The sequence below is a fragment of the Arachis hypogaea genome, chromosome 16 (assembly GCF_003086295.3).
Source record: "Arachis hypogaea cultivar Tifrunner chromosome 16, arahy.Tifrunner.gnm2.J5K5, whole genome shotgun sequence".
Lineage (NCBI taxonomy): Eukaryota > Viridiplantae > Streptophyta > Magnoliopsida > Fabales > Fabaceae > Arachis > Arachis hypogaea.
Window position 1 is genome coordinate 106,894,720 of NC_092051.1, and position 7,696 is coordinate 106,902,415.

The window sequence follows — 7,696 nt, forward strand, 5'->3', positions numbered from 1 at the left end:
TATTCCTGTGGGCCCTCCTATCCACTGATGCTCAAAGCCTTGGATTCTTTTTATTTTACCCTTGCCTTTTGGTTTAAAGGGCTATTGGCTTTTTCTGCTTGCTTTTTCTTTTTCTTTCTTCTTCTTTTATTATTATTTTTTTTCCTATCTCTTTTTTTTCTTTTTTTTTTTCCGCAAGCTTTTCACTGCTTTTTCTTGCTTCAAGAATCATTTTTATGATTTTTCAGATTATCAATAATATTTCTCCTTTTCCATCATTCTTTCAAGAGCCAACAATTTTAACATTCATAAACAACAAATTCAAAAATATGCACTATTCAAGCATTCATTCAGAAAAATAAAAAGTATTGCCACCACATCAAAATAATTAATCTATTTTACAATTCGAAATTCATGTACTTCTTTTTCTTTTTCAGAAAACATTTTTCATTTAAGAAAGGTGATGGATTCATAGGACATTCATAGCTTTAAGGCATAGACACTAAGACACTAATGATCATGTAATAAGACACAAACATAAATAAAACATAAAGTATTGAGAAATAAAAAAACAGAAATATAAGAATAAGGAAATTAAAGAACGGGTCCACCTTAGTGATGGCAGCTTGTTCTTCTTCTTGAAGATCTTATGAAGTGCTTTAGTTCCTCTATGTCTCTTCCTTGCCTTTGTTGCTTCTCTCTCATTTCGTGGAGGATAGTGGAATTCTCTTGTTGAGGTCCATGAGTGGGCTTTCTTGTTTGCTCCATCCTTTCTTAGTGATGGGCTTTTGAGATGAATCTCTCCATTTTCCATGACTCGGAGGTGGAAGCTTTTGCCTTCCCTTTCCTCTTTCTAGAGGTTTCTCTGGCCTTAGGTGTCATAAATGGTTATGGAAATACAAAAAGCAATACTTTTTCCACACCAAACTTAGAAGGTTTGCTTGTCCTCGAGCAAAAGAAGAAAGAATGGAGGAGAAGAAGAAGAAAATGGAGGAGATGGAGAGGTGTGAGTGGTTAAAAGGTGATGGGGAAGAGTATTTGGGGAAGGGTGTTATTGGAATGTGTGAAGAAGAGAGGTTGAGTTGAGGTAGTGGGGATTTTGTGGGGTCTACAGATCCTGAGGTGTCAAGAATTTCTCATCCCTACACCATTTTTGGCGTGTAAACGCTCCTTTGAGTGCCAATCCTGGCATTAAACGCCAGGTTGCTACCCATTTCTGGCGTTTAATGCCAGCTTTGTGCCCTTTTCTGGCGTTAAACGCCAGTCTGATGCCCTTTTCTGGCGTTAAATGCCCAGAATGGTGCCAGACTGGGCATTTAACGCCCATTCTGCTACCCTTACTGGCGTTTGAACGCCAGTAAGCTCCTCCTCCAAGATGTGCTATTTTAATGCTATTTTTCATTCTGTTTTTGCTTTTTCAGTTGTTTTTGTGACTCTACATGATCATCAACCTAAAGAAAATAAAAAATAACAATGGAAAATAAATATATATAATTAAAGAACATTGGGTTGCCTCCCAATAAGCGTTTCTTTATTGCCTTTAGCTGGACCTTGACTGAGCTTTATTCTAGTCTCAGTTTTGAGCATTCTTGCTCAAAATTGCTTTCAAGATAATGTTTGATTCTCTGTCCATTAACAATGAACTTTTTGTCAGAGTCAATATCTTGAAGTTCAACATATCCATATGGTGACACACTTGTAATCACATATGGTCCCCTCCACCGGGATTTCAATTTTCCGGGGAATAATCTGAGTCTAGAGTTAAACAGCAGAACCTTCTGTCTTGGTTCAAAGACTATAAATGACAGTTTCTTGTCATGCCACCTTTTTGCTTTCTCCTTATAAATTTTTTGCATTTTCAAAAGCATTGAGTCTGAATTCCTCTAGCTCATTCAGCTGGAGCAATCTTTTCTCTCTAGCTAACTTAGCATCTAGGTTTAGGAATCTGGTCGCCCTGTAGGGTTTATGTTCCAGTTCCATGGGCAGATGACAGGCCTTTCCATACACAAGCTGGTATGGAGAAGTTCCTATAGGAGTCTTGAATGCTGTTCTGTATGCCCACAGAGCATCATCCAAGCTTTTTGCCCAATCCTTTCTACGGGTAATTACAGTCCGTTCCAGGATTCTTTTTAGTTCTCTATTAGAGACTTCAGCCTGCCCATTTGTCTGTGGATGATATGGAGTTGCTACTTTGTGGCTAATTCTATATCGGACCATAGCAGAGTAAAGCTATTTATTGCAGAAATGAGTGCCCCCATAACTGATTAGTACTCTAGGAACACCAAATCTGCTGAAGATATGTTTCTGGAAGAACTTCAGTACTGTCTTAGTATCATTAGTGGGTGTGGCAATTGCTTCTACACATTTAGATATGTAGTCTACTGCCACCAGAATGTACGTGTTTGAGTATGATGGTGGGAAAGGACCCATGAAGTCAATACCCCATACATCAAATAACTCAATCTCTAAGATCCCTTGTTGAGGCATGGCAAAACTCTGAGGTAAGTTACCAGCTCTCTGGCAACTGTCACAGTTACGCACAAACTCTCAGGCATCTCTATGGAGAGTAGGCCAGTAGAACCCACATTGGATGGCCTTAGTGGCTGTTCGCTCACCTCTGAAATGTCCTCCATATTGTGATCCATGGCAATGCCATAGGATCTTCTGTGCCTCTTCTCTGGGCACGCATCTGCGGATCATTCCGTCTGCACATCTCTTAAAGAGATATGGTTCATCCCATAAGTAGTACTTTGCATCGGAAATTAGTTTTTTCGTTTGCTGCCTGCTGTACTCTTTGGGTATGAATCTCACAGCTTTATAATTTGCAATGTCTGCAAACCATGGTGCTTTCTGAATGGCAAAGAGTTTCTCATCCGAAAAGGTCTCAGAGATCTCAGTAGAAGGGAGGGACGCCCCTACTACTGGTTCTATCCGGGACAAGTGATCAGCTACCTGGTTCTCTGTCCCTTTTCTGTCTCTTATTTCTATATCAAACTCTTGTAGAAGCAACACCCATCTTATGAGCCTGAGTTTTGAATCCTGCTTTGTAAGTAGATATTTAAGAGCAGCATGGTCAGTGTACACAATCACTTTTGATCCTACTAAGTATGATCTAAACTTGTCAATGGCATAAACCACTGCAAGCAACTCTTTTTCTTTGGTTGTGTAGTTTTTTTGTGCGTCATTTAGAACACGGATGGCATAGTAAATGACGTGCAGAAGCTTGTTATGCCTCTGTCCCAGCACTGCACCAATGGCATGATCACTGGCATCACACATTAGTTCGAATGGTAATGTCCAGTCTGGTGCAGAAATAACTGGTGCTGTGACCAGCTTAGCTTTTAGAGTTTCAAATGCCTACAGACACTCTGTGTCAAACACAAATGGTGTGTCAGCAGCTAGCAAATTGCTCAGAGGTTTTGCAATTTTCGAAAAATCTTTTATAAACCTCTTATAGAATCCTGCATGCCCTAGAAAAGCTTCTGATTGCTTTGACATTGGCAGGTGGTGGTAATTTCTTAATTACCTCCACTTTAGCTTGATCCACCTCTATTCCCTTGCTTGAAATTTTATGCCCAAGGACAATTTCTTCAGTCACCATAAAGTGACATTTTTCCCAGTTTAAAACTAGGTTGGTCTCTTGGCATCTTTTCAGAACAAGTGCTAAATGTTCAAGGCAGGAGCTGAATGAGTCTCCAAATACTGAAAGTCATCCATGAAGACTTCCAAAAATTTCTCTACCATATCAGAGAAGATAGAGAGCATGCACCTCTGAAAGGTTGCAGGTGCATTGCACAGACCAAAAGGCATCCTTCTGTAGGCAAATACTCCAGAAGGACATTTGAATGCTGTTTTCTCTTGGTCCTGAGGATCTACTGCAATTTGGTTGTAACCTGAATAGCCATCCAAAAAGCAGTAATATTCATGACCTGCTAGTCTCTCTAGCATCTGGTCTATGAATGGTAAAGGAAAATGATCCTTTTCGGGTGGCTGTATTGAGCCTTCTGTAGTCGATACACATACGCCACCCTGTAACTGTTTTTGTAGGAACCAGTTCATTCTTTTTATTGTGAACCACTGTCATGCCTCCCTTTTTGGGTACAACTTGGATAGGGCTTACCCAAGGGCTATCAGAAATAGGATAAATAATCCTAGCCTCTAGTAACTTAGTGACCTCTTTTTGCACCACCTCCTTCATGGCTGGATTTAGCCGCCTCTGTGGTTGAACCACTGGCTTAGCATCATCCTCCAATAGGATCTTGTGCATGCATCTTGCTGGGCTAATGCCCTTAAGATCACTTATGGACCACCCAAGAGTTGTCTTGTGTGTCCTTAGCACTTGAATTAATGCTTTTTCTTCCTGTGGATTTAAAGTAGAGCTTATGATCACTGAAAAAGTGTCACCCTCTCCCAGAAATGCATATTTTAGGGATGGTGGTAGTGGTTTGAGCTCGGGTTTAAGAGGCTTATCCTCTTCCTGAGGAATTTTCAAAGGTTCTTTTATTTCTTTTGGTTCCTCCAGATCAGGCTGAACATCTTTAAAGATGTCTTCTAGCTCTGATTTGAGACTCTCAGTCATATTGATCTCTTCCACCAAGGAGTCAATAATATCAGCACTCATGCAGTCATTTGATTTATCTGGATACTGCATAACTTTGACAACATTTAACTTGAACTCATCCTCATTGACTCTCAGGGTCACTTCCCCTTTTTGGACATCAATGAGAGTTCGTCCAATTGCTAGGAAAGGTCTTCCCAGAATGAGAGTTGCACTCTTGTGCTCCTCTATTTCCAGCACTACAAAGTCAGTGGGAAAGACAAATGGCCCAACCTTGACAATCATGTCCTCAATTATGCCTGATAGGTATTTAATGGAGCCATCAGCAAGTTGAAGACATATCCAGGTTGGTTTGACTTCTTCAGTCAAGCCAAGCTTTCTGACAGTGGATGCAGGTATTAGGTTGATACTTGCTCCAAGGTCACATAGAGCTGTCTTGGTACAAGCACCCTCTAATGTGCATGGTATCATAAAGCTACCTGGATCTTTAAGCTTTTCTGGTAAGCTTTTCAGAATGACTGCACTACATTCTTCAGTGAGAAAAACTTTTTCAGTTTCTCTCCAATCCTTCTTATGGCTTAAGATCTCTTTCATGAACATAGCATAAGAGGGTATTTGCTCAAGTGCCTCTGCAAACGGGATCTTTATTTCAAGAGTTCTGAGATAGTCTGCAAAGCGGAAAAATTGTTTATCATGTTCTGCTTAGCAAAGTTTCTGAGGATAAGGCATCTTGGCTTTATATTCTTCAACCTTAGTTGCTGCAGGTTTATTCCCCACAGTGGTAGTTGGAGAAGCCTTCTTAGAGGGATTATTATCAGCACTTGCAGGTGTCTGATCCCTCACTGGCGTTTGAACGCCAGAACTGGGCAAGAAATGGGCATTTAACGCCAACTTTTCTTCCTTTTCTGGCGTTTGAACGCCAGAAGTGGGCACCCACTGGGCGTTTGACGCCAATTTTTCACCTTTTTCTGGTGTTTGAACGCCAGAATTATTCCTCCCTGGGCTCTTACTGTCCTCAGAGGGATTTTGCGCAGTGGTTTGGTCATCCTCTTTCAGTTGTTCCTTTCTTGGCTTTTTGCTACTTTGAGCTGAGTTATTCAATGTCTTCCCGCTCCTTAGTTGGACAGCTTAGCATTCTTCTGTTATTTGTTTAGATAGCTGCTGTCTTGTCTGATTCAATTGTGCATCCATATTCTTGTTAGCATTTTTAGTGTCTTGGAGCATCTCTTTAAATTCTGCTAATTGTTTTGTCATAAGGAGTAATTGCTGATTAAGTTCAACAATTTGTTCTTGAGGATTAGGATCAGTAGTTACTGTCCTAGCCTCTTCTTTTATGGAGGACTCACTGCTTGAGTACAGATGTTGATTTCTAGCAACCGTATCTATGAGTTCTTGAGCTTCTTTAATCGTCTTTCTCATGTGTATAGATCCACCAGCTGAGTAGTCTAGAGACATTTGAGCTCTTTCTGTAAGCCCATAGTAAAAGATGTCTAACTGTACCCACTTTGAAAACATTTCAAAAGGGCATTTCCTTAGCATCCCTCTGTACCTCTCCCAGGCATTATAAAGGGATTCATGATCCTCTTGTTTAAAGCCTTGGATGTCCAGCCTTAGCTGTGTCATCCTTTTTGGAGGGTAAAATTGATTCAGGAATTTGTCTGATAACTGTCTCCATGTTTTTATGCTTGCTGTGGGTTGGTTATTTAACCACTTCTTAGCTTGATCTTTTACAGCAAATGGAAACAGTAATAATCTGTAGACATCCTGATCCACTTCTTTATCACGTACTGTGTCAGTAATTTGTAAGAACTGTGCCAGAAACTCAGTAGGTTCTTCTTGTGGAAGACTGGAATACTGGCAATTTTGCTGCACCATGATAATGAGCTGAGGATTTAGCTCAAAGCTGCTTGCTTTGATAGGAGGTATACAGATGCTACTCCCATATGCAGCTGTAATGGGGTTAGCATATGAACTCAGAGTCCTTCTGGACTGCTCATTTCCACTTAGGTCCATGATGGAGAAAAGGGAATTGATATGAATTGCAAATAAAGTATATTTTTAAATTTTTTATTTTATTTAATTAAAAGTAACCGAATAAAATAAAACAAAATAAATGGAAGATAAAAAAAAGTTTCGAAAATTAGAAGAAAATGAAATAAAAGCAAATTGAAAACTAAATTAATTAATTAATTAAAAAGATTTTGGAATTAGCAATAAAAAAGATATGATTGAAAATTATTTTGAAAAAGATATGATTGAGAAGATATGATTGTAATTTATTAAAAAAAGATATGAATGAAAAGATATGATTGAAGAAATTAAAAAGATTTGATTTTTGAAAAAGATTTGAAAAGATCAATTTTTGAAATTAGAATTTTGACTTGACTAAAAAAGATATGATTTTGAAAATCTTTGACTAATTTAATGCAAAATTTCGAAATTTATGAGTAAAATAAGGAAATGATATGTTTTTTTTTTGAATTTTAATGAGGAAAGAGAAAAACAACAAAATGACATTAAACTCAGAAATTTTAGATTAAAACAAAGAGAACAAACTAGAAAACTTTGAATGTCAAGATGAACACCAAGAACACTTTGAAGATCAAGATGAACACCAAGAACAAATTTTTGAAAAATTTTTAAGTAAATAAAAGCACAAGGGACACCAAACTTAAAATTTTTAGAAAATTTAAAGGAAAATACAAAGAAGACACCAAACTTAGAATTTTTAAAGATCAAGAAAGAAATAAAAACATGCAAATTCGAAAAATTGAAAGAAAATAAAAGCATGCAATTGACACCAAACTTAAAATATGAAACTAAACTCAAATAAAAGACTCAAATTTAGTGACTCTAAACCAACAAAAATAAATTATTCCTAATCTAAGCAACAAAATAAACCGTCAGTTGTCCAAACTTGAACAATCTCTGGCAACGGCGCCAAAAACTTGGTACACGAAATCACAATCACACTTTTGCAATTCCGCACAAGTAATACCTTACGTGAGTAAGGGTCGATCCCACGGAGATTGTCGGCTTGAAGCAAGCTATGGTTATCTTGTAACTCTTAGTCAGGATATCAATAATTCTCAGATTTAATTGTAAAAAGTAAAAGAACATGAAATAAATACTTGTTTTGCAGTAATGGAGAACAGGTTG